Genomic DNA, 27661 nt, shown 5'->3' with positions numbered 1-27661 from the left:
GAGACACCGAGTCTACCTCCGGAACTACAATGCCCAAAATGCGCCAAGGTCGGACGCGCCCGAGCGAGGGAGCGGAGGCGACTCGGCCGCCATGTTAGGAGTGCCGGGAGGACTCCGCGGAGCCGCCCGGAGGTTCAGGGAGCGCGGGATCCGAGTGGTGGTGCGGTGGGGACGGTGAGGTGGAGAGCAAGCCGATGGGAGAACCTTGGGCCCCGATCCGGTGGGGAGCCGGGTGGAAGCCGCCCTGGGGGCTGATGTCCTGCGGGTCCAACTGGGGGTGGCATCTGGATGGAGGCCGAGTGAGCCTCCGCCTCACGGTCCTGCAGGGTTGCATGGAGCCCCACGCCCCCCGCCCCATTTTCTAAGGGATTGAGGGAGTTGTTTTACTTCTGGGAGTGGAGGCTCCCTTAGACTGGCTAGCAGGACCGTCGCGGTGGTTGCCTCTGCTGAGGTGCTGCCGGCTTTCACCTAAGGAGTTGGGGGAAACTTTGTCCTTATTTGTGTCTTCTTGCTATTTATTTGCAACAATCATGCCCCCTCTACTAGGTTTGGGCCTTCACTTATTTCTCATACGGAAGTGATTTGCAAAGGTCTTAAAAGAAACCGTTATTGGAAGGTACGGGCTAGAAGGGAACATTGCTTTGGCCTTGAAGATGAGAAAAAAACATGGAGTAGCCTAAAGGAGAAACATCCAGTTGAACGACAACTCACTGACTGGAGAAAGCAGGGAGGTTGAAAGGGCATATTATTTATAGGCTTACCGAGGGCGGGTGAACTGATCCGGAGTAACACTGGTTCTTGGATAAACGAAGCGTATGCTAAGTTGATTAACATGGATTGCCAGTTTATTTTAAAAATTCATTTAGTATGTGGTATTCCATACGTATGACTGCTTTAAGAACTTTTAAGTCATTTTGCCCAGTCTCTTAAATGAACTGTATTTTTTTCCCCAATTGTGTTACTAAAACAGAATTGTATGTTTGTTCTTTTCCAGAGTCTGTCTACACTATGGAAAGATGGGAAATTTCATTTCCTGCTGAGGGTGTCTCAAGGGTTAAAGAAAATGCTGTTATCTGTGCTTCCCCCACCTACTTCTCCCTTTTGCACTTTATTCTGAGAACAGAATTGACTGTGGTTTGGGGGGGTTAGTGGAGGTATGCACTATATCTCTATTAGGACATAATAAAATTAGAGCAGATAGTTTCTCCTATTAAAAAAAAAAAAAGGCTAGTCAGAGTGATTTAAAATGACCAAAACAGGCAGAAACAGTCTTTCAGATGTATGCAGATGATAATTATAAAAACAGAATTTGAAAGACTCAACATATGTCATGTTCCTGGGAACAAGCCACAAGATGAGTCACTTTGTTTCATTCTTACACAAAGGTAAATTGTTGGTGTCATTTATCCATGAATACAACCATGTACAAGGCTCATACAAATAGTATGTTATTCAGAAACACTTTTGCAAATACTGATGGTAAGTAGTTGGAAAGAAGCAAATGCTTACTTTTTTTTTTTCTGACCTCTGGCTTACCTTAGAAATGTTTTGAGCTAATAAATCTTGTGCATTTTATAAGACAGTTATGTAAGCAACAGCCTTAGTTTGAGTTACTGTGAAAGGCCAGTATATAGTGGGGAAAGGAACAGAATGCTCAAAAATCTTACGTGTGAAAAATAAGAGTGATATCTTTTTAAGTTTAAAGTTTTTAAGTTTAAAGTTGTTCATCTGAACATCTGGCCATACGTGAAACGAATGTATTTAGTATCCTTAAAATTGTCCGTGATTTAATTCTTTTTTTTTTTTCTTTTAAACTTTTTTTTTTTTTAGTTGTAGTTGGACACAGTGCCTTTATTTTATTTATTGCTGTGTGATGCTAAGGATCGAACCCAGCGCCTCGCACATGCTAGGTAGCACTCCATTACTGAGCCACAATCCCAGCCCCTCCATGATGTAATTCTTACTTTGATGAGGGGGGAAAAATTCCACACTCCTGTTTAGAAATTTGATTTACAAATTAATATCTGTGGGTCTGTGATGCTAGCTTCTGAAAGAATAGCCTGAGGAAAATATTGAATTAGAAAAACATTTTAAAATTGGAATTAGGAAAGAGATAAACTACATTCAAGTATCATAGGTAGCACATTTAAGAGTATTGAGTCAGTTGCATTTAGAGCAGAGGTTTTTTTCAACAAGGATAAGTGTCAGGATTGCCTATAAAAATCTAAAAATATATTACTACTGCCCATCCATCCCTGTTGAATTGGAACCAACTATTGAGTATTTTTAGAACTTTATAAGTGTGACTACAGGGCTTGGGTGGAGTAGTCTTCTGCATCCTGTATTTGTGTTTTTGTATTATCTAAAGCAAGGAATAACAAAAAGATTTTGGCAAAAACTAGTTAATTGCTGATTTTATCCATGTGATTTCTGAAAGTGTAGATGAGGGATTCACCTGGTGATCAACTTAAACATGGCATTTGGGAAGCAAATGCAGCTGAAATTGGGGAGAAGAAATCAATGTTAACCTTAAAAGTACTGCCATATCATCACTTACCTAGATGTTTCTGAGAGTGAAGGTTTAGCCTAATCCTAACAAAGCCTAATAATAAGAGACACCCAGTAATAGCACAATGCCAGTAAGAGCTCATTGCCATGATAAAATCATGGTAGTTATTCAGAAAGAGGCAACATGATATTTTGGTTTGGGGAATTTTCTGGAAATAACAACCCTTTGCCCTAAATCTAGAATTTTTTTAGATTATTGATATTGTAACGTTCTTGATATTTGAGTATCTAAAGTCATATAGGCCCCTTTTTAGAAATGAGAAATCTTACAGATCGTCTAAGACATGTTCTACAGAAGAGGAAATGGACACAGTAAATTTTAAAATTACTAGTGGTCACACTGCACGCTAGTGGTAAGACGCATAGCTAAAGGTGAAATCCAGTTCCTTCCATCTTTAGTGCTATGCGCATTTTTTTTAAGCTCCAGATTTTTTTCCCCTATGATACTCGAGGGTTTATACATTTCAGTATATATTTGATTTTAGTGTTGGAATCTCAGACAATTTAAAAAATTGTAAAATAGAAGAAATGTTTATTTTTTAGGTTTGTTGTCTTGTGATGGGGTCTTGTTATGTTCCATGCTGACCTGGAACTTCTGGGTTCCAGCCAAGCTATCCTCCCACTTCGATGTCCTAGAGTCACTGGGAATACAGACATGTTCCTGGTGCCTGGCTTCTGCAAATTCTTTGGTTCACTGAATTTGTCTACAGTCTTTACATTCAAAGTCCAGTTACATTCTTTTCATCCATATTTGCTGATGATTAAGATAAGACCTAAGAGAATAAGCAGTTTAAATGTTTAAATTAATCGCAGGATTTAAACAAACTTTAATACATCTTTAGAGGAGGGAGGTACATTTGGAGATACTATTAGCCTGAATTCCTACTGTTTTAGTTTGAAGTCCATTTTTTTATTTTTAGTTGTAGATAGACACAATACTTTTGTTGGGGAGGGGGTTAATTTTTTTTTTTTTATTTTAGATGTTCATGGACCTTTATTTTAATGTGGTGCTGAGAATTGAACCCAGTGCCTCACACATGCTAGGCAAGCACTGTACCCATGTGGTGCTGAAGATCAAACCCAGTCCCTTTCATGTGCTAGGCAAGTGCTCTACCACTGAGCTATAGCCCCAGCCCTTGAAGTCCATTTTTAATGGTTTGCTTTTATCACAAAAAAAAATTTATAACATTCTAGGGCTGGATTTGTGGCACAGTGGTAGAGCACTCGCCTTGCACAGGTGAGGTACTAGGTTCAATCCTCAGCACCACATAAAAATAAATTTTTAAAAATTTCTATAACAAAGCCTTGACAATAGATAATAGCAGGGGTGTTGATGAAAGTTCAGTGAAATAGGACTGGAGTTGTAGCTTGGTGGTAATACGCTTACCTAGCATATGTGAGACACTGGGTTTGATTCTCAGCACCATATATAAATAAATAAAGATCCATTAACAACTAAAAAAATATAAAAAGAAGAAACTTAAGTGAAATAATAAGTCAAATTTGTATGACAAGTTCACATTAAAATATAGCTCCATTTCTTCCTTTGATATAATGACAATATAGGGCAACAATCTTTTAGCCTATAACGGTAAGAAATGTGGCATGCCTATTGCTGGGTTGCGTTACTATGTAACTATGGTTATGCCTGGGATGGCTTAACTTGAAGAAAATTACATAATGATTTTCCCAGTTTACCTGGACAGTTTGAAAAGCCTCACAATTGATTATGAAAATCAGACCCTGTCTTTACTGAAAATCAGTAGTTAATTCCCTAAAAGAATAGTTAGAATGCCTAAATTTATAAAAAAGTATTAGAATTACTTTGTACCTTACCAAGTTTTGAAATAATCCTTTTCATATTCTGACCTATGAAGTTTGGAAAACCTGCCATCTGCTATGTTGCCTACCCTTCCGGTTCAGCAATTGTCTTACCAATTCCAGAAATGCAGTGCCAATAACCCAAAGGTGATAACAGGCCCAGAAGTTACATTAAAACTTACTCTGACCAACAAATAAAAGTAATCAAGACAATAAGCAAACTTAAAGGGAGAAAATAAAAACATTACAAAAATGTCTTTTCAGACCTCCCCTAAGATTGAGTTAAAGGTTTTCAGCCAGTATTTTCATAAGTAGTTACAGATAAGCCTGCCATTTAGGTTTAGTAACTAGAGTTTCTCCAGGGAAGATCTTTAATTCTGTACAGGAAGAAAAAAAATTTCCCCCTTGGTATGGGGGATTGAACCTGAAGTCTACCACTGAGCTTCATCCCTACCCCTTTTTAAGTTTTTTTTTTTTTTTTTTTATTTTGAGGCAATGTCTCACTAGATTTCCCAGGGTGATCTTGAACTTGCAATTCTACCTCAGAATCTTAAGTTGTTGATACTACAGGAATGGGGTGCCACACCCAACAAGAAAAAAGTTATGTTAAGAAGACAGAAGAGTATGTTTTCTACTCTTGGGTAACCCAACCATCGTGTATATAATGGATTGACAAGTTTAGCTGCTGGGTTTAATGTACCACTGAAGATTAATGTTCCAACAGCAAGATTTGAGGTTCACATATCCATAGTTAATGATTAACCAGGAAAGGTGAGCTGTCTTTATCCTATGATTTTTGTTCTCAGTTTTTAGCAGATTTGGGTAATAAGGGAGCCCCAGAAAACATTTCTTTGAGTACATACAGTTGAAGCTATCAATGTAAGTATGTTTTATGAACAGCCATTTTAGGAAATTCAAACATGCAGAGATGCTCAAATTGAAGTAAGTAGATACATAGTCATAAGTCAATTTGCTAGCAAATCTTTGAGGGTGAACTTGCTGTTAAGGTTAATCCTTTTAGTTGTATCTTAAAATCTTTTATAAATGGCTTTCTTGAGATGAAATTCCTCTGTCCAGCCATTTAATGTGTGCAATCCACTGGGTGTTAAATTTGTTCATGGAGTTGTGCAACCATTACTATAAACAAGAAAACAAAAAGTTTTTTCTTTTTTTTTTTTTAATCATGCTGAAATAAAAGTTATCCAAGGATTTTGTTTTTGCCTTAAGGATAGTGGTGCAGGTAATTTGACAAGAATATTTGCATTATAACTTCAATACTGTAAACAGTTATGTTCCATATATGTAAGATATGGTCTTCACTGGTACAGCTTTTACTTGTTTACCTTTGGCAATCTACATACAAGAGAATCTCAGTTCCAACTCTGAATTCTGCACATCTTTAATGTTGCACGTTATATGTCTTTCTTGCCTTCCAGTCCCATGGACGTCTCTCTTCAGTGTTCATGTTTGGGTGTCTTTTCTAAAATTGTTCTGCTTTTTCATTTTGTTTTGTTTTTCTTCTGGGGTCTTCACAACCACTGTTAGAGAAAATAGTTGGTATCCATTTGAACTAGGAAGTTTGACTTAATCAGGACTTGTCTGTTCCTGCTTAGGTACTTTTTTTTTTTTTTTTTTTTTTGGTACCAGAGTTTAAACCCCAGAGGTGCTTAACCTCTGACCCACATCCTCATCCTCAGCCCTTTTTATATTTTATTTAGAGACATGGCCTCACTAAATTTTTGAGGCTGACTTTGAACTTGTGATCCACCTGCCTCAGCCTCCTGAGCCACTGGGATTACAGGCATGTGCCACCATGCCCGGTTAAGCTACACTTATGAACCCTATTACTTAGGGGAGTAGATATCTGATATAGATGAAGAAAAATGCATATGGAGAAAAGCAATTGATAACAAAGCCCTCCTCAAAAAGTAGGGAATCAGTGCTAGGGATATACCTCAGTTGGTATAGTGCTTGCCTTGCATGCACAAGGCCCTAGATTCAGTTCCTAGCACCACCAAAAAAAAAAGTCAATTTTAACATAATTAAGAATTAACTTTTCCACTACTTGAAGTCAGTCTCACCTCATTATTTTCTAAGAGATTTAACTGGCAAAATAAACAGAAGTCAGCAAAAGAAGGGATCAGCTTAGACAAGTTCAATATAATTTTAAAAATATATTAAAGGACATTGCTTGTAACTAGATCCTGGCAGTGTGACCCAGTATGTTCAAATATGATTTCTCAGGAGATACACACAAGGAGGAATACACTGGAGACTTGAAAATGTTTGCCAGTTGAATTGTTCTCTGCTGTAAAATAAGACATTTTGAACTACAATGAAAGCTGCAAGACCTCATATATCTGGAGTAAATTCCCAGATCTCAAAAATTTAAGCTAAAGCCTAACTTTGTCCAGGCTAGCATCTATTCCTGACAAATTTAAGACTGAATCCAGCAGCCCTACCATTTCAACTGTTCAAGAGAAAGGGAAAGGCATGAAAATAATAAATTTAACTGCTTATAGCCATGGGCCCAAAAATACCCAGATTTGGAGAACTATTTCACACCACTATTTCTAAGTTGATTTGAAGGTAATTAGTTCTTATGTTAATTATTAACACCTCCTCAGTAGTTTGAGATAAGAGGTAAGCTTCATATAATTTGTTCTGAATCTAAGTAGAGGCTCAAAAGTCATATATAGTCCACTGTAGCCTTAATTTTTAGGATGTATCAGAGCTATGGTGGAGTTCACTTAAAATGTTATTGAACAGTTTATAAGGGCTGGGAATGTGGCTCAGTGGTAGAGTGCTTCCCTGGCATGCATAAGCCCTGTGCTCAATTCCTCTGGTAACACTGGTAGGGACATGTTATTAAAATATTCATGTACCAGTTGAGGTCAAAATAAAACTACAGGCTACATATACTGTAATCTTAAGATCATCTTCATGTGGTCATGGGAAGTTTTTTTGGTCATTGAATGAGGCTTTGAATCTCAATACTATAAGACTTGGGCATGTCCATTATGAGACTTTAAATCCTATAAGGAGAAAATATGCCTACTTCATTGAGTTTTTTTGAGAGCTAAGGAAATACATGAAAATGCTTAATACTCAAAAGGCAGAATGGTACAGTATATCTTAGAACATAGACTACAGAGCCAGTTGGCCTGGATTGAAATGACATTTCTGTCACTGTTGACTTTGAGCGAATTTTTTATGCCTCAGTTTCATCTAAGTGGAAATACTGATGAATAAATGAGACTATTCTTTTGAGACAAAAATAACTTCATGAGGGTTCACTGAAAAACATTCAGGGCTGGTGTTGTGGCTCAGTGGTACAGCACTTGCCTAGTACATGTGAGGCACTGGGTTCAATCTTCAGCACCACATAAAAATGAACAAAGGTATTGTGTCCATCTACAACTAAAAAAAAAAAAATGTTTTGGTTTTTTCATCATGACACTATCTCTGCCTTAGGTGCTAGAAAGCAGTATCCCCTCAGTTTTAAGGTATCAGCCAGATACCTTGCTTAGTAAAGTATGCTTTATATGTTTTGTGATGTGTGTGTGTGTACACATGATTTACAATTAACTGAAGGATTATACGATTTAGAGACAAATATGGTGAGTATTGATTGACTAATTTTCAGGATCTGATCTGCAGATACCTAAAGTGAATTCAAGCTCTGTGGTCTACTTGAATGTTGGAACTTCGAAGACAAAGCTAAATGAGAACTGCTTTAGAGTCAAAACTGGGTTCTTGATTCCTGCTCAAATGGTTAGCAACTGTAGTGTCATCTCAGGCAAATAAACTTTGAATCAGCTTCTTTAACTTTAAAATATGGTAGCAGTTAATAGAATACCAAATATATAGTAGTTGTCATGTTCTATAGCACGATCTATAGGCTCCAGCATTAGAATCTCCTGGAATATATTATTAATATGTAGATTTTGTTATCTCAACCTACATATGTTGCTTAAAAATCTGAGGGTGAGATTCAGGAATCTGCATTTTTAATAATCTCACCAGGTGATTCTTCTAACCCAATCCCTAATTTTACTTGAAAGCACTAAGGTAAAAAGCTTCCCAAATCAGATCTCTAAATACAGGCACCCTTTTATTTGTGTTTTCCTAATTCAATCTTATTTTTATTGTGCTCCAATATGTCTTATCCTTGCTGCAATACCAAGACATAAATGCCAAAATTTTAAATGTTTCCAAGTGCATAGATATTCAGTGAAGAATATAGTCCAACCACCACATGAATATATAGAAAGATGAAGTTCTTTTAGGGAAATTATAAATTCTGTAGTTTATTCCATGATTCTACTAAAGCATTAAAATGTTTTTTGGGGGCTGGGGATGTGGCTCAAGCAGTAGCGCGCTCGCCTGGCATGCGTGCGGCCCGGGTTCGATCCTCAGCACCACATACAAAGATATTGTGTCCACCGAGAACTAAAATAAATAAATATTTTAAAAAAATGTTTTTTTAATAAGAAGCAGCACTACAGTACTCTATTATAGACATCTAAAGTAGCAATATTTGGGGAGCACAGTTTCAATCAGTTCTAAATCTGTTTGATTCTGTAGCTATGTATTGAGTAAGTACCAAGTACAAGACCCTGGAGGTACAATGATGATTGTGGCCCTCTAAAACCTTTTTAGTGTCATAGATCTCTGTCAATCTAGTGAAGTCAGTGGATATTTTTTAAAAAAGAAAACAATAAAACAGTTTTTAGGGTCTAAGGATGTAGCTCCGAGGTAGAATGCTTGCCTAGCAAGCGTGAGGCCATGAGTTTAATCATCAGTACCACAAAAAAATAGTAACAAGTTTTTAAATGCAGAAAGTACACTGCATTAGATTACAAACGGAGCAAATAATATTGATATAGTTATCAAAAATAAATATGTGCTTTATTAACTCCTTACTTAAAATCTAGCAGTGGCTTAATTATAATTTCAGTAGTGGTGAATGAATTATTTCAAGTTATTTACAACAATCGCAATGATATGAAAATACTCACTGCAATTGTGACGGTCAAAATTGTACTACTCTAAGCTGCTACATTCAAATTTTATTAGTAATTAGTGAAAATAGAGTTATAATTTTCCTCCATACAAGTTCATGGATTCTGAATTATGTCTATGGATCCCTGGTTAAGATTTTTTTTTTAATTTTTTATTGTTGGCTGTTCAAAACATTACATAGTTCTTGATATATCATATTTCACACTTTGATTCAAGTGGGTTATGAGCTCCCATTTTTACCCCATATACAGATTGCAGAATCACATCAGTTACACATCCATTGATTTACATATTGCCATACTAGTGTCTGTTGTGTTCTGCTGCCTTTCCTATCCTCTACTATCCCCCCTCCCCTCCCATCTTCTCTCTCTGCCCCCTCTACTGACATTCATTTGTCCCCCTTGTATTATTTTTCCCTTTCCCCTCACTTCCTCTTGTATGTACTTTTGTATAACTCTGAGGGTCTCCTTCCATTTCCAGGCAATTTCCCTTCTCTCTCCCTTTCCCTCCCACCTCTCATCCTGTTTAATGTTAATCTTCTTCTCATGCTCTTCGACCCTACTCTGTTCTTAGTTACTCTCCTTATATCAAAGAAGACATTTGGCATTTGTTTTTTAGGGATTGGCTAGCTTCACTTAGCATAATCTGCTCTAATGCCATCCATTTCCCTGTAAATTCTATGATTTTGTCATTTTTTAATGCAGAGTAATACTCCATTGTGTATAAATGCCACATTTTTTTTTATCCATTCATCTATTGAAGGGCATCTAGGTTGGTTCCACAGTCTTGCTATTGTGAATTGTGCTGCTATGAACATCGATGTAGCAGTGTCCCTGTAGCATGCTCTTTTTAGGTCTTTAGGGAATAGACCAAGAAGGGGAATAGCTGGGTCAAATGGTGGCTCCATTCCCAGCTTTCCAAGAAATCTCCATACTGCTTTCCAAATTGGCTGCACCAATTTGCAGTCCCACCAGCAATGTACAAGTGTACCCTTTTCCCCACATCCTCGCCAGCACTTGTTGTTGTTTGACTTCCTAATGGCTGCCAATCTAACTGGAGTGAGATGGTATCTTAGGGTGGTTTTGATTTGCATTTCTCTGACTGCTAGAGATGGTGAGCATTTTTTCATGTACTTGTTGATTGACTGTATGTCTTCCTCTGAGAAGTGTCTGTTCAGGTCCTTGGCCCATTTGTTGATTGGGTTGTTTGTTCTCTTATTGTCTAATTTTTTGAGTTTTTGTATACTCTGGATATTAGGGCTCTATCTGAAGTGTGAGGAGTAAAGATTTGTTGCCAGGATGTAGGCTCTGTATTTACCTCTCTTATTGTTTCTTTTGCTGAGAAAAAACTTTTTAGTTTGAGTAAGTCCCATTTGTTGATTCTAGTTATTAACTTTTGTGCTATGGGTGTCCTATTGAGGAATCTGGAGCCCGACCCCACAGTATGTAGATCGTAGCCAACTTTTTCTTGTATCAGACGCCGTGTCTCTTATTTGATATCAAGCTCCTTGATCCATTTTGAATTAACTTTTGTGCATGGCGAGAGAAAGGGATTCAGTTTCATTTTGTTGCGTATGGATTTCCAGTTTTCCCAGAACCATTTGTTGAAGATGCTATCTTTTCTCCATTGCATGCTTTTAGCCCCTTTATCAAATATAAGGTAGTTGTAGTTTTGTGGATTGGTTTCTGTGTCCTCTATTCTGTACCATTGGTCCACCCGCCTGTTTTGGTACCAGTACCATGCTGTTTTTGTTACTATTGCTCTGTAGTATAGTTTGAAGTCTGGTATCGCTATACCGCCTGATTCACACTTCCTGCTTAGCATTGTTTTTGCTATTCTGGGTCGTTTATTTTTCCATATGAATTTCATGATTGCTTTCTCTATTTCTACAAGAAATGCTGTTGGGATTTTGATTGGCATTGCATTAAACCTATAGAGAACTTTTGGTAATATCGCCATTTTGATGATGTTAGTTCTGCCTATCCATGAACAGGGTATATTTTTCCATCTTCTAAGATCTTCTTCTATTTCTCTCTTTAGGGTTCTGTAGTTTTCATTGTATAAGTCTTTCACCTCTTTTGTTAGGTTGATTCCCAAGTATTTTATTTTTTTTGAAGATATTGTGAATGGAGTGGTTGTCCTCATTTCCATTTCAGAGGATTTGTCGCTGATATACAGGAATGCCTTTGATTTATGTGTGTTGATTTTATATCCTGCCACTTTGCTGAATTCATTTATTAGCTCTAATAGTTTCTTTGTAGACCCTTTTGGGTCTGCTAGGTATAGAATCATGTCATCTGCAAATAGTGATAATTTAAGTTCTTCTTTTCCCATTTTGATGCCTTTAATTTCTTTCGTCTGTCTAATTGCTCTGGCCAGTGTTTCGAGAACTATGTTGAACAGAAGTGGAGAGAGAGGGCATCCCTGTCTTGTTCCAGATTTTAGAGGGAATGCCTTCACTTTTTCTCCATTCAGAATGATGCTAGCCTGAGGCTTAGCATAGATTGCTTTTACAATATTGAGGTATGTTCCTGTTATCCCTAGTTTTTCTAGAGTTTTGAACATAAAGGGATGCTGTACTTTGTCGAATGCTTTTTCCACATCTATCGAGATGATCATATGGTTCTTATTTTTAAGTCTATTGATGTGGTGAATAACATTTATTGATTTCCGTATATTGAACCAGCCTTGCATCCCAGGGATGAATCCTACTTGATCATGGTGCACAATTTTTTGATATGTTTTTGTATCCGATTCGCCAGAATTTTATTGAGGATTTTTGCATCTAGGTTCATTAGAGATATTGGTCTGTAGTTTTCTTTCTTTGAAGTGTCTTTGTCTGGTTTAGGTATCAGGGTGATGTTGGCCTCGTAGAATGAATTTGGAAGTTCTCCCTCTTTTTCTATTTCCTGAAGTAGCTTGAAAAGTATTGGTATTAGTTCCTCTTTAAAGGTTTTGTAAAACTCTGCTATATACCCATCCGGTCCTGGGCTTTTCTTAGTTGGTAGTCTTTTGATGGTTTCTTCTATTTCCTCAATTGATATTGGTCTGTTTAGGTTGTCTGTATCCTCCTGACTCAATCTGGGCAGATCATATGACTTAAGAAATTTATCGATGCCTTCACTATCTTCTAATTTATTGGAGTATAAGGATTCAAAATAATTTTTTATTATCTTCTGTATATCTGAAGTGTCTGTTGTGATATTGCCTTTTTCATCCCGTATGCTAGTAATTTGAGTTCTCTCTCTTCTTCTCTTCGCTAGCATCGCTAAGGGTCTATCGATTTTGTTTATTTTTTCAAAGAACCAACTTTTAGTTTTGTCAATTTTTTCAATTGTTTCTTTTGTTTCGATTTCATTAATTTCAGCTCTGATTTTAATTATTTCTTGCCTTCTACTTCTTTTGCTGTTGTTTTGCTCTTCTTTTTCAAGGATTTTGAGATGAAGTATGAGATCATTTATTTGTTGGTTTTTTCTTTTTTTAAGGAATGAACTCCAAGCAATGAATTTTCCTCTTAGAACTGCTTTCAGTGTGTCCCATATATTCCGATATGTTGTGTCTGTGTTTTCATTAATCTCTAAGAATTTTTTAATTTCCTCCTTGATGTCTTCTATAACCCATTGATCATTCAGTAACCTATTGTTCATTCTCCAAGTGATGTATTCTTTTTCCTTCCTTCTTTTATCGTTGATTTTCAGTTCCATTCCATTATGATCAGATAGGATGCATGGTATTATCTCTACTCCTTTATATTGTCTAAGAGTTTCCCTGTGACATAATATATGATCTATTTTTGAGAAGGATCCATGTGCTGCTGAGAAAAAAGTGTAACTGCTTGATGTTGGGTGGTATATTCTATATATGTCCATTAAGTCTAGGTTATTAATTGTGTTATTGAGTTCTATAGTTTCCTTATTCAACTTTTGTTTGGAAGATCTGTCCAGTGGCGAGAGAGGTGTGTTGAAGTCTCCCATGATTATTGTATGGTGGTCTATTAGACTCTTGAACTTGAGAAGAGTTTGTTTGATGAACATAGCTGCACCATTGTTTGGGGCATAAATATTTATGATTGTTATGTCTTGTTGGTGTATGGTTCCCTTAAGCAGTATGTAGTGTCCCTCTTTATCCCTTTTGATTAACTTTGGCTTGAAATCTATTTTATTTGATATGAGTATGGACACTCCTCCTTGTTTCCGAAGTCCATATGAGTGGTATGATTTTTCCCAACCTTTCACCTTCAGCCTATGTATGTCTTTTCCTACCAAATGCGTCTCCTGTAGGCAGCATATTGTTGGGTCTTGTTTTGTGATCCATTCTACTAGCCTGTGTCTCTTGATTGGTGAGTTTAAGCCATTAACATTTAGGGTTATTATTGAGATATGGATTTTTCTTCCAGCCATATTTGTTTATTTATGTTACTAAACATGGTTTGTTTTCCTCTTTGATTATTTTCCCCCCTTTACTGTCCTACCTCCCACTGTTGGTTTTCATTGCTATTTTCCATTTCCTCTTCCTGTAATGTTTTGCCAAGGATGTTTTGAAGAGATGGTTCTCTAGCTGCAAATTCTTTTAACTTTTGTTTATCGTGGAAGGTTTTAATTTCATCTTCCATCCTGAAGGTTAATTTCGCTGGAAACACAATTCTTGGTTGGAACCCATTTTCTTTCAGTGTTTGAAATATGTTATTCCAGGATCTTCTAGCTTTCAGAGTCTGTGTTGAAAGATCAGCTGTTATCCTGATTGGCTTACCCCTAAATGTGATCTGCTTCCTTTCTCTTGTAGCTTTTAAAATTCTCTCCTTATTCTGTATGTTGGGCATCTTCATTATAATGTGTCTAGGTGTGGGTCTCTTATGATTTTGCACATTTGGTGTCCTGTACGCTTCTAGAATTTGGGATTCTGTCTCATTCTTCAAGTCTGGGAAGTTTTCTCGTATTATTTCATTGAATAGATTGCTCATTCCTTTGGTTTGAAACTCTGTCCCTTCCTGTATCCCAATGACTCTTAAATTTGGTCTCTTGATGTTATCCCATATTTCTTGGATGTTCTGCTCATGGTTTCTTAACAGTCTTGCTAAGCTGTCTATATTCTTTTCAAGTTGAAATACTTTATCTTCATTGTCTGATGTTCTATCTTCTAAGTGTTCTACTCTGCTGGTAGTATTCTCAATTGAGTTTTTAAGTTGGTTTATTGCTTCCTGCATTTCTAGGATTTCTGTTTGTTTGTTTTTTATAACCTCTATTTCCCTGTATAGTTGATCTTTTGCTTCTTGGATTTGTTTATGTAATTCATTGTTGAAGTGATCTTTCATTGTCTGATTTTGCTGTCTGATGTCTTCCTTGAGACTCCAGATCATCTGAAGCATGTATATCCTGAATTCTTTATCTGACATTCCATCTGCTGCAGCTATTACCTCTTCTAACGTTGAGTTGACCTGCATTGCTTGTGGTCCTTTCTTTCCTTGTCTCTTCATACTGTTCGAGTTTCTTTCTGCTTGGTGAAACTGTTGTGCTATTGAATTTTCCCCCTATATATTTATATTGGTCTTGTATTGTTGCAAAGTCTCCCTCACAGGCGCGGGCGGCGGCTCTGCCCCTCCTCCAATTGGGGCAATGTGCCTACCACACCGGCAGGCCGCTGGGCCTGCTCTGCCAGTCGGTAGCAGGTCCGCCTACCTTGCAGGCAAGGGCAGCGGCTCTGTCCCTCTGCGGGCCGCTAGGCTTGTTCTGTCGGTGGCCGCAGTTCTGCCTACTTTACAGGCGCAGGCAGCGGCACTGCCCCTTTGCAGGCCTCTGGGGCTGTTCTGCCTGTGGGTCGCAGGTCCGCCTACCTTGCAGGCGCGGGGGGGGGCGGCTCTACCCTTCCTCAGCGAGGGGGCGGCTCTGCCTCTCAGAAGGCCGCTGCTCCTCTTCTGCCGGTGGGTCGCAGGCCCGCCTACCTTGCAGGAGTGATTGGAAGCTCTGTCCCGCCGCGGGCCACTGGGCCTTTTCTGTCTGTGGTCACAGTTCCGCCTACCTGGCAGGCGTGGGGGGTGGGGGGCGGCTCTGCCCCTCAGCAGGCCGCTGGGCCTGCTCTGTGTGTGGTCACAGTTCCGTCTACCTTGCTGGCGCAGGGGGAGGGGGCGGCTCTGCCTCTCAGCAGGCCGCTGCTCCTCTTCTGCCGGTGGGTCGCAGGCCCGCCTACCTTGCAGGAGTGATTGGAAGCTCTGTCCCGCCGCGGGCCACTGGGCCTTTTCTGTTGGTGGTCACAGTTCTGCCTACCTGGCAGGCGCGGGGGGTGGGGGGCGGCTCTGCCTCTCAGCAGGCCGCTGCTCCTCTTCTTCCGGTGGGTCGCAGGCCCGCCTACCTTGCAGGAGTGATTGGAAGCTCTCTGGTTAAGATTTTTAATAAGAGGTCGGGCATGATGGCACATGCCTGTAACCCCAGTGGCTTGGGAGGCTCTGATTAGAGGATTGCAAGTTCAAAGCCAGCATTGGCAACTTACCTACACCCTAAGCAACTTAGTGAGACCCTGTCTCAAGTTTTAAAAAAAAATAAAAAGGCCTGGGGAGGTTGCTCAGAAGTTAAGCACCCCTGGGTTCAATTCCCAGTACCAAAATATATATATATATATATATATATATATATATATATATACACACACACACATACCACACACACATATATGAACATATATGTTCATATAACATATATGAACCTAGCTATCTTCAAGGCCCAATTAAGATCTTTTTTTAAAAAAAAAAAAATTGTAGTTGTGGTTGGACAGAATGCTTTTTTTTTTTTTTTTATGTGGTGCTAAGGATTGACCCCAGTGCCTCACACATGCTGGGCAAGCACCCTGCCACTGAGCTACAGACCCAGCCCCCATTAAGGTCTTTAGAGACCTTGGCACAGAAAATTTGTGGTGCCTTAACCCATATAATTGAAAATCATAATGTGAATTAAAGAAAGTTCTTACTGTCCCATGGTGAAGATTAAGATATTTTTAGAAAATGCTAAATTATCTCCATTTGTTTCTTGGGCAGGAGAATGTAGCTGCTTTGCTGATATCTGAAAGTGTAGGTTTAGAATCCATGCTTGGCTGTGTCCACTGCACTTGGTACATATAAGAGCTTAATAATAGAATGAGTGAAATAGAAAAAGTAATCATGAAATTCATCTGGAAAAATAAGAGACCCAGAATAACTAAAGCAATTCTAAGCAGGAAGAGTGAAACAGGTGGTATTACTAAAGCAGACCTTAAACTATACTACAGAGCAATAGTAACAAAAACAGCATGGTACTGGCACCCAAACAGGCTGGTAGACCAATGGTACAGAATAGAGGACACAGAGACTAACCCACAAAATTCCAACTACCTTATATTAGACAAAGGTGCCAAAAGCATGCACTGGAGAAAGGATAGCATCTTCAACAAATGGTGCTGGGAAAACTGGAAATCCATATGCAACAAAATGAAATTGAATCCCTATCTCTCACTATGCACAAAAGTTCTCAAAATGGATCAAGAATTAGGGATTAAACCAGAGACTCTGTGTCTAATAGAAGAAAAAGTAGGCCCTAATATCCATCACGTGGGGCTAGGCCCCAACTTCCTTAATAAGACGCCTATAACACAAGAATTAAAACTAAGAATCAACAAATGGGATGGATTCAAACTAAAAAGTTTTTTCTCAGCAAAAGAAATATAGGTGGGGCTGGGGATGTGGCTCAAGCGGTAGCACACTCGCCTGGCATGTGTGCGGCCTGGGTTCGATCCTCAGCACCACATACAAAACAAAGATGTTGTGTCTGCCGATAACTAAAAAATAAATATTAAAAAAAGAAATACAGGTAAACAGGGAACCTATATCCTGGGAACAAATTTTTACCCTTCACACATCAGAGCTCTAATCTCTAGGGTATATAAAGAGTTCAACAAGATAAGCACCCAAAAAACAAATAATCCAATCAATAAATAGGCAAGGACCTGAACAGACACTCCCCAGAAGAGGATATACAATCAACAAATATACGAAAAAATGCTCATCATCTCTAGCAGCCAGAGAAATGCAAATTAAAACTACTCTAAGACATCATCTCCAGTAAGAGTGGCAGCCATTATGAAGACAACAAAAAGTGCTGGCGATGATATGGTGAAAAAGATACATTCATACAATGCTGGTGGGACTGCATATTGGTGCAGCCAATTTGGAAAGCAATATGGAGAATCCTTGGACACCTCGGAATGGAACCACCATTTGATCCAGCTATTCCTCTTCTTGGACTATACCCAAAGGACCTAAAAACAGCATACTACAGGGACATAGCCACATTAATGTTTGTAGCAGCACAATTCACATTAGCTAAACTGTGGAGCCAACCTAGATATCCCTCAGTGGATTAATGGATAAAAATAAAAGTGGCATTTATACACAATGGAATATTAGCAATAACAAATAATAACATCATGGCATTTGCCAGAAATGGATGGCATTAGAGAAGATTATGCTAAGTGAAGTTAGCCAATCCCCAAAAAACAAATGCTGAATGTCTTCTCTGATATAAGGGGGGGGGGGGTGACTCAAAATAGGGTTGGGAGGGAGAGCAAGGGAGGAAGATTACCTCTAGATAGGGAATAGAGGTGGGAGGGAAAGGGAGGGAGAAGGGGAATAGCATGGATGGTGGAAGGAGACCCTCATCATTATACAAAATAGATGTATGAAGATGTGAATTTGGTGTCAACATACCTTATATACAAACAGAGATATGATAAATTGTGGTATCAAGGTGATTTTAAGAATTGTAATGCAAAAAAATAATAAGAGAAAAAAATATAGAATGAGTGAATAGCAGTAATTTTAGAGAACATGAAATTCATCAAGGGACAATATGAAAAAATGGAATACAATATTAGGTATTATATGCTCTTTTTGCTCAATCAATTAATGGAATAGAGGGGTTGTTTGTAACCCAAGTAGTATCCATTGCAGGTAGAATTAAAGAATAGGGATACTATCCTCAAATGACCCACTAATGTGTAAGTTCTGTGAGAAAGATATTTGAATGTATCCATGTGTTCCATGTATCCAAAAGCATAGGACAGTGCCATAACACCCAACTAATTTGTCCTGCCTGGACCAGCCTCATTTCTAGGGTATCTCTCTGAGCTCTGCTCAGTTTAGCATTAACCTATCTCCATCTGTGGAAATTAAAAATGCCTCTTACAATTTAATAGGCATTCAGTAAGCTAATGAGAAGAAATGTTTTATTTTCTCCTCAACAGAAAGCAAATAATTACCATAGTATTATATTTAGCTAAGATTTTCATTACTTCAGTGTAGGAATTTCCTCCATTTTAAAAGTAAAAGCACAAATCTGTCCATCGTTACTTAATTAACAAGCAAAGACATTGAGCATAGAACCTAGGATTGTTCAACATTTAAAATTCACTACACAGGAACTGCTACTAGTATCTTTCCTTTTAAGGAAATACAAAATAAAACACTTTTTTTTTGTTTTGTTTTTGTACCAGGAATTGAACCCAGGGGCACTTAACCACTGAGCCACATTCCCAGCCACCACCACCACCTTTTTTTTTTTTTTTTTTTTTAAATTTTTGAGACAGGTTCTCACTAAGTTGTTGAAGCTGCCTTGGAACTTGTGATCCTCCTGCCTCTGTCTCCTGATCCACTAGGATTGCAGGTGTGCACCATCACATGCTGAGAGCCATAGCCAAGTAGGAATGACATTTTGGGTTGAAAGGTGACCCTGCTCAGGGATTAGGGTGGCTCCAGGTTTAGGGTGGATCCTGCTGGGAATAGTGCAGCTCCAGGATTAGGGCAGATCCTGCTGGGATTAGGGCTATCCTGCTGCCTCAGGCACCCGCTCCTTTGGAGTTCTCGCAGGGGTTCTAAGAGACTCGGGGGTTCTGAGAGAATTGGTGCGGGAGCCAGTGGAGGCAGGGTGTTCACGGGAAGTGTGTGTAGAGTGTCGGTGAGAATTCGGGAATAAAGAGTTGCTGTTTGAATCTTCAAGGCTTTGTGGTGGCTCGGTTATTTGGTGCCCAGCCAGACTGCGGCAACCACACCTGGCATAAACAGCATCACTCCCATCCCCACCCTATACTGGGGATTGAACCCAAGGGGGCTTAACCCCTGAGCCACATCCCCAACCCTTTTTATTTTTTACTTTGAGACAGCATCTCGCTAAATTGCTTATGACCTTGCTAAATTGCTGAAGCTGGTCTCGAAATTGCAATTCTCCTGCCTCAGCCTCCCGAGTTCCTGGAATTACAGGCATGTGCCACCATACCTGGCAAAAAAACAGCATTTTTGACCCTAAGTATTTCAGTGCTCAATTTATACAAAAGAAAACCATCACAGCCATGAATACAAATGTGGTTTGTTTTGTTTTATTTTGGTTTTGTTTTTTTGCACATTTCCCAATCAGATGCAACAACCATTGTGAAACTAACACCAGGTGACAAATTTTCTGTAACTATTTAAAACACATCTTTTAAAGCTATTTAAATTAAAAATGCATAATATTTTTAAAAACTTTATATATAAAATCTATGCTGCAATATTATACCTTCACAGTGTAATTAACAGCTCTTTATCTTTTCTAGTCTATGCTCTAAGAAAAACAGTTCAAAGTGAAAAACCAGCCTCTATCTCAGAGCAAAGCCTGTCAAAGGAAGGGACATGACCTTAGTCCTTGGAAAAACCCACAGAGCACTCCTAGGCACATTCCTGTAAGGGTCCGGCGGACGTCATGAAAAAATGGATCCAAGTATTTTTTTTTCATTCACGTGATTTAAATTGTTTAATTTAAATTGGGTAAACAGCTGTTGAGGATTGTTTTAATATGTGAACAAAAAAGGACGTTAACAGATCTGTTTGTTTACTTTCACCAGGAAGAGACCACCAAGATACCGGCTCATGCAACAGCAAAAGGGGATTTATTGAGGATCCAATCCAGCGCGCTGGGGCTCCAGGCTCACTCAACAAGGGAGAGCGGCCCAGAGCCCCGAGCAGAGGTTAAGCAGTGCTTAAGTACACTTTTTGGGGAGGGCAGGGGCTTTGCATACATCAGAACAAATCATCATGAGGCGCGGGAAAATCGAACAACAACTCTCAAACTTGATTAGCACATTCATTGACGGGAACAGGTCGGGCGGGGGTGATAGGTCAGTTCTAAAGCGGGGTACACATTCAAACTGATTGGTTTAGGCCCTGAGATGCCTACGTGCTAAGCTGCACAGGGTCCTAGGTTATTAAACAACTAGATGGTCAGGGGAAATATTTACTGGGCAGTCCTGGGAATTGTCCTAACAGCTACAGGAATTTCAGGTTTTGGGTGTAGCATAGGAACTTAACAATACCTGGTCCTTTACATTTTAACTCAGGCTTTGCAGCTTAGAAACTTTATGATACCCAGTCTTTTACACTTTAACTTCAATTTCTTTTACTCTTACAATTCCCACCCTGCTAAGTTGTTTATCTACAAATAAAGGAGAGATCTGCTGCGCCAGGTGTCCTGACTCAGTCAAGCTAGGTGGGGATCCATAGCAGCCCCCTAGTAGCCACCAATCAGCATGAGACAGGGAAATACCTGGGATACCAGATGACCCTTCCAGTATTTTATGGTGATTGATAACAAGTTGGGAAACCATGTAGTACAGCACGTACACCCCTCTTGGCTCAAACCAATCAGTTCAAACGAATACCCCTTTTGTACTGACCAATCACCCCTACCCAACTTGTTCCCGTCAGTGAATGTGCTAATCATGTTTTAGAGTTGTTATTTGATTTTCCTGTGGTGTGTGATGATTTGCTAAAAGAGGCTATGATGTATGTGAAGTCCCTGCCCTCTCCAAAGAATGTATAAAAATGCTGCAAACCCTGGGCTCGGGGCCTCTCAGTGTCACCAGTTGCTGTGTGTGCGTGCGGAGGACTGAGCTAGCTTGCAATAAACACCTCTTTGCTGCTTGCATTGATCTTGGGTCTCTGGTGGTCTTTGGGGGTCCCGAATTCGAGCATAACATAAGCTGGGTGTGGTGGCACACACCTGTAATCCCAGGGACTGGGGAGGCTGAGGCAGGATGATGGCAAGTTGTAGGCTGGCCTTAGCACCTAGGGAGACTTTCTCAAAATAAAATATAAAAAGGGCTGTGGATGTAGCCCATTCAGTGGTAGAATGCCCCTGGGTTCAATCCCCAGTACCAAAGAACAACAACAAAAGTACACAGTTCAAGATTTCTGGGGTTTGTGTTGGTAATTTACACTATTTGGGTTTTTTAAGCCCTCCCCTAATAAATAATGTTTTCACATAGCTTTTGTAGAAGGAATAAAACAGTTCATATGAAAGCATCATTGTTTAGACTGAGAAAATGCTAATGGAAGTGAAGAGTGATTTCTAAGTCCTCTGATTCACCTGGGAAGCATGAGACCATTATCTCTAAATTAGTGCATGATTTAGATTATTTTAGTTCTGACTCAAGCACTTGTGTTGGTCAACACATAGCCTGAAGAAGTTAAATACAACTTGATTTTACAGATGAGGAAATTAGGTAACTGAAAAGTAAAACCTGGCCTGATCTGAACTGATAGTGAAGCCAGATTTAAAGTTAGGTAGTCAGTGTAGTTAGGTAAATCGGGTCTAATATTGAGTAAGATCTAAAATGGAGGCCATGCTGACAATGATTCCGGGAAACGCAGGACAACTCATGGAATGTTAATGAAGTCCCGGAAAGGCCCTAGGCCAAAGTCCACCCCAAAGAAATGTTAATGGAACCCAGGAAACAGCCCCAGCAGATTTGAAGATAGCCCATCCCAAGAAGTGATAATGAAGTCCTTCCTGCCCAGATTACTTGTTTGGCCCACCTGTGTCCCACCCCTCAGGCCTTCCAACCTACATTCCATCACCAAAACTATAAAAAGGGGAGACAACCACACTTCCACGGATTCCACCTCTTGGGTCCCCTTCTTCCTCCAGGAGAAGTCTTTTCTGCTGTTCTTTAATAAACTTCTAATTTCTACTCTGACCTTGCCTCGGCGTGCTCTCTGGTGTTATTCTTCAACATTGGAGAAGCAAGGACTCATCACCGGTCAACAGCGGTAACAATAGGAAGGTGTCTGCAGGCTGTACTCACCCACAAGTGTGAGCATCATTCACTCCCCAGCAGAAACATTGATCACAGTATCCTGCACAGACCCTTCTGGGTACATTCCATGATACAGTGTGTGGACCTTATTGCCATTCTAAACTCTAAAGACTCATGAATTCTAGATTACACTGACCCTAGGGTTTTAGAAAAAGGATTGTTGACTTATAGTTATTTTCTTTCCAGAGCAATCATCTAGGCCATGTGGTGTTTAAAGAACAAATACAGTTACAATACAGCACAATTTCAATCCTAAATATTCCTTTTTAATGTTCAATCTTCATGCAATTCATATGACCCTAGTAAAGCATTAAGATAACTGGGTTCCATGGTCAGACTATGCTCAATCTTTCCCTTCCTTTGTCTTCTTATTTACCCATATAGATAGTACATGACCACTAAGTCATAGCTTCTTTGCAAGCAAGAGTTATAACACATTTATTTTCACATTTCCTTCTGTGCTTAAAACAGGACTTTTGTTTCTTCAGCAAATATTCATTGGGTATCCACTAGGTGTCAGATAATATACTAGGTAGATCTGGGGATATGAATATAAGTAAACACAGATGTGTTCATACAAGTTTGACAGTCTTACGGGGAAAGGTAGAAAAATAAATCTGCAAGTCCAAAACATTGCAGTGTAATGTAAAGGTTATAATGGCAAAAAAATGCCAGAACTATTAATTTTAGATTTAGTAATCTATCAGTATCAATTAAATGAATCAAATGCATGTGTTAGCATGAGTGATGTATCAAAACATTGGGTAAGAACTACGTAGAAATCAAACGATCAACCAACAATGCATAGGAAAGAGGACTACTTGATCCCAGGTAAGCTATCAAGCAAGATACTTTTTTAATTGGACTTCTGAAGTAAAACCTTTAACTTAAAAACAAATCACTTTTTCATCATTTAATCCAGTTTTTGGTTTTATTTGGAGCTTTTTGGCTTTACTTGTTCTAGATGTTAAAATTCTTTTGTCTTAATTCTCACCTACCTTCTCCAGTCCTCCTAATTGTCCCATTTTCATTTTCCCTAATCAATGCCAACCCTAATCTTGAGTAGAATGGGGATTTTCTGATTTCAGAGAACTAAAAAGTAATTTCCAAACATAGCTCCCCAATAAACCTCCCTCAGTGACTAAATTTCTACCATTAGAATATTTCTCTTTAGAAGCCTAATATTGCATTGTGGTTTCCCCTGGTCATAAAGACTAAGGAGCATCAACAGACCATGAAATTACATTTTTTCCCCTTTTTTCAGATTTTTTAGTTAATTTTTAAATTTACATACAATAAGTTTCTTTTTGGTGTATAATTCCAATTTTAACAAACACATAGTCATATAAACACCACCATAACCAAGATTTAGAAGAGTTTCATTATCCCCAGAGAGTTCTCTTGTGCCACTGCATTTATAATTTTTCTGGTTAAAATTACTTATTTTTCCAAAAATCATTTATGAATGTTTCATGACAAAAAGTATGTCTTTGGGAGTTAAGAGTATCTTTTCTAATACACTTCTATGGAAACATACAAAGAAAGGGTAAATCATTACACCGTTATTAGACATTAGCAACTTTGTAATTTAAACTATTGAAAAGATTTAAGAAAAGGTGAAGGAAGTATACATTGGGTTAGATATTGGTTGGAGTCAAGGGGTTGTAGAGATGATTAGGAACTGACTATGGAGCAGTGTGCATGGAAGGATAGATAAGGGTGGTATGTTTTGAGTAAATAGAAGAATCCTTGATTCTCAGATATAGGGGGCACTAAAGAAAGAGATGAGTCCTGAAGAGGCATAGCCTTCATGTAAAAATTCATGTTTTAATCTGAAGGCATAGCGTGGAATTCTAGTACTGATTCTGTCAGTAACTAATCCTTCAGAATAAATTTCTGGGCCCCAATTTCATTATCTCCAAGATATTAAGTTTGAAATAAGTATATTCTTTCCCCCCACACTTTAAAAATAATTTATTTATATAAAAAACTTACTTGTGTTTTTTTTTGGGGGGGTGGGGGGGTACTGGGGATTGAACTCAGGGACACTTGACCACTGAGCCACATTGCCAGCCCTATATTTTATTTAGAGACAGGGTCTCACTGAGTTGCTTAAAGCCTCACCGTTGATGAGGCTGGCTTTGAACTCATGATCTTCCTGCCTTAGCCTCCTGAACTGCTAGGTTTACAGGCATGTGTCACTGCGCCTGGCAAAAAAAAAAAAAAATTACTTGTTTTTGAAAGAATTAACAAGAGAAAAAGAAAAAAGGTATGGAGCAGATGGACTAAGTATATTCTAAGGTCCATTTCAGTGTTCTCCAACTAGACACAAACCCTTATATGTGTGTGTTGTTTCTTCTCTAAGATTTTTGTACTCTAGTTTTAACTGAAGAGATACATCTATAGATAACAGAAATCAAATTCTAGCAAGCATTATGATTTATTCAAACTGCATGCAGTTTGATATCAGATGCTGCATAGCAGAGTTAGTTCTGATCTAAATTGGGTTTGAGTGAATGTAACTCTGAACTTCAGCCTTCTCATTAATAGAATGGATGTACTCTAAGGTTCCTTATAACTTGTTAAACTTGCCAGTGTTCCTTCTGGTCTCATTTTCTTTGGGTATGAAACTGCTATTTAACCTTTTGTTGTTTATTTTTACGAACTACTACTCATTCAGTGCCTTATATTGTCAGAACTTTTGGCATTTATCTACATTATTTAAAGACTTCTATAGCACTGCCACACTTTATGAGCATAAAAATATGGGGAAAGTCACATCATACCTTCTACTTCTATCTGGGTAACATTCCAACAGCAAGATCTCATTTCAATTAATGATACATGAAGCTCTAGATAAGGAAAGGATAGAAAAAGATATATGTGACATTAAACTGATAAGTAAAGGGAAAGGAGCTAACATTTGAGGGCCTACCATGTGCTAGGCATTTTATACAAGTTATAAAGGTCATTTTCTTAGGTCATTGAGATGAACAGGCAGAGTGACTTCACAAGGCAAGTTTGCTCGTCTTGATAACAAAAAATGTAAAAAATTTTTAAAAAGATTTTAGGCCATAAGTCACTAAAATTATTCAGAATACTTATTTTTCATGTCATTCTCCACCTTGAGGGCAGAGATGACATGAAGCCTCTACATAGTGTTGAACGGATATTTGTTGAATAAGCATTTTTCTTATGTTCTCTAGAAGTGTTAATGTTTTGAGTCCATGGACCTCTAAGAATTTTATAAAAACTATGGAGGGTTTTGGGATGTTACCTCCCCCGCCTCACACAGGAAGAAAGAGCCAAGATCCTCTCCTGGCCCTAACCACTGAATATCTATATTTGTATAAGACCCATTATTTTAGAATGCTAGAAGCTGCTCTAGGATCCATTCATGTACTTTAGATTAAGGACTGGAAATGTGTGGAAATCTACACAGTCTGGAAGCCATTCCTTGATGGTGGTACATAGTGTAGTATAGAGCTGCCTTGCTTTATTGGTCCTTTATAGATGAGAAAATTGCACCATGCCTCCTGACTGTTAACTAATGGGCATGTTCAGTTTTCCTTTTATGAGTAGGAATTATATCCTCAATAGATTTAGATTCATGAATATGTGCTATAACCCAAAGGTCAGCATTACATACTTAATCTTTTTTAGGTTTTTTGAAACACAAATTATGTAATATTACAGATAAAAAAATCAAGATCCGTCCCAAAGTTTATCTCGCAAGGGTAACATATTACTAGCTCTCTAGATAGAATGATTCCTATTTCCTTTTCCTCCACTCCCTATTCAGAACACTTGGAACTCTGTTAGGACAGTGTCTTCATCTGTAAAATCTTATCTGAGTAAAGAAAGAAGACAAAAATCATGTTTCACAGTGGAGCAGAAGGACATGTAAAACAAGTATTTTAAATAATTCCAAACATGGTATGAGAACTGTTCCATGAAGTTTGAGAGTCAAACTTGTTAAACAAAAACAGTGCTGTGTGCGCTAGAAAGTTTTCTACTTACCTATCTGACCGTTGCCTTGCTGCAGAATCTTCAAGGGCTAGTACAGTCTAACCAGAGTAGCTATCTGAATGTTTACCTAATCTCCAAAAGCATTTTCCCTTTTGTACATTACAGCAAGACTGCATCTCTCCTAGGCTTGTGATGGAAGAAATTCAAGTTGTTTACTATTATTATTAAAGTAGAATCAATAGAGCAGAGAAAGAGAGACAGGGGGAAGGAGAAGAGATTAAAGGGAAGTACTGGGGATTGAAATGGAGCAAATTATGTTATATGCATTTATGAATGTCAAATGAGTCTCACTATTATGTATGACCATAATGTACTAATAAAAGTTAAATAAATAAATGTAGGTAACAGAGAGAGAGTTTTGTTGATCAAATGTATTAATGTTATGAACATTCAATATGTGCCAGGAGTTTTTTAATTTTCACATAAATTATTTGGGTAGAGAGTGATAGAATCTTCTAAGTTCACTCGCCCCAGGCCATATAGTTTTGACTAACATTTGAATGCTCGCTGTAAGCAAAGGCACAGTTCCAAGGGCATTATAAGCATTTCATTCATGTTTCTCACTTAATATTTCTGACAACTCTGTACAATTCTGTTAATCTTGTCATCCTGAAACTTAAAGAATTTAGAAATTTAAAGAATTTAGTATTTGCAATATGCACAACATATTGCAAAACTGAGACTCTGAACCCTGGCTGTTCTGACTCCAAAGTCTGTGCTCCATTCCATTAAATTGCCAAATCTTCTGGCATTATCATTAACCTTCACTATAATTTATGAGGTAAGTGTCGCTGTCTGTGTTCAGTAGTCGGGAAGGAATCTTTTGAGGGGGAGTTACTGTGCCACTTCTGAGAGATGTGCTACCTTCCCTCACAAATAGATTTCCTGTGGTGAAATCAAGTCAAAAGGATACAAAAGCTAAAGGAGGTGGAGGTAGTGTGGATGAACCTGTTTAGGAACTGATTATATCTGAGCCTCTGGCTCTTTTGCCTACCAGCTGACTCAGAGCTGGCAGATGGGCCAAAGCCCAGGCAGGTTGATTTCATGGGCTGAATACTTCAAAGGATCTGAT

The 27661-nt window shown here is 38.5% G+C and overlaps 2 long non-coding RNA genes across 2 annotated transcripts; both read left to right on the top strand.

Annotated features, from left to right (window-relative positions):
* The first annotated feature begins 47 nt into the window (after nucleotides 1-47).
* Nucleotides 48-7697, top strand: LOC131423972 (uncharacterized). Its single transcript, XR_009226255.1, has 3 exons — nucleotides 48-174; nucleotides 547-616; nucleotides 995-7697. It is a non-coding gene; the product is annotated as an uncharacterized LOC131423972 (long non-coding RNA).
* Nucleotides 7698-17969: 10272 nt separating this feature from the next.
* LOC131423973 (uncharacterized) lies at nucleotides 17970-21393 on the top strand. The gene is made up of 2 exons (XR_009226256.1): nucleotides 17970-19097; nucleotides 20023-21393. It is a non-coding gene; the product is annotated as an uncharacterized LOC131423973 (long non-coding RNA).
* Nucleotides 21394-27661: the final 6268 nt, after the last annotated feature.

Source organism: Marmota monax, unplaced genomic scaffold (genome assembly GCF_021218885.2).
Source record: "Marmota monax isolate L192 unplaced genomic scaffold, Marmota_monax_Labrador192_F-V1.1 WCK01_AAM20220418_F8-fsc00096, whole genome shotgun sequence".
Taxonomy (NCBI): domain Eukaryota; kingdom Metazoa; phylum Chordata; class Mammalia; order Rodentia; family Sciuridae; genus Marmota; species Marmota monax.
Note: the sequence above shows the minus strand (reverse complement) of the source record. Positions and strands in the feature narration are given on the sequence as shown.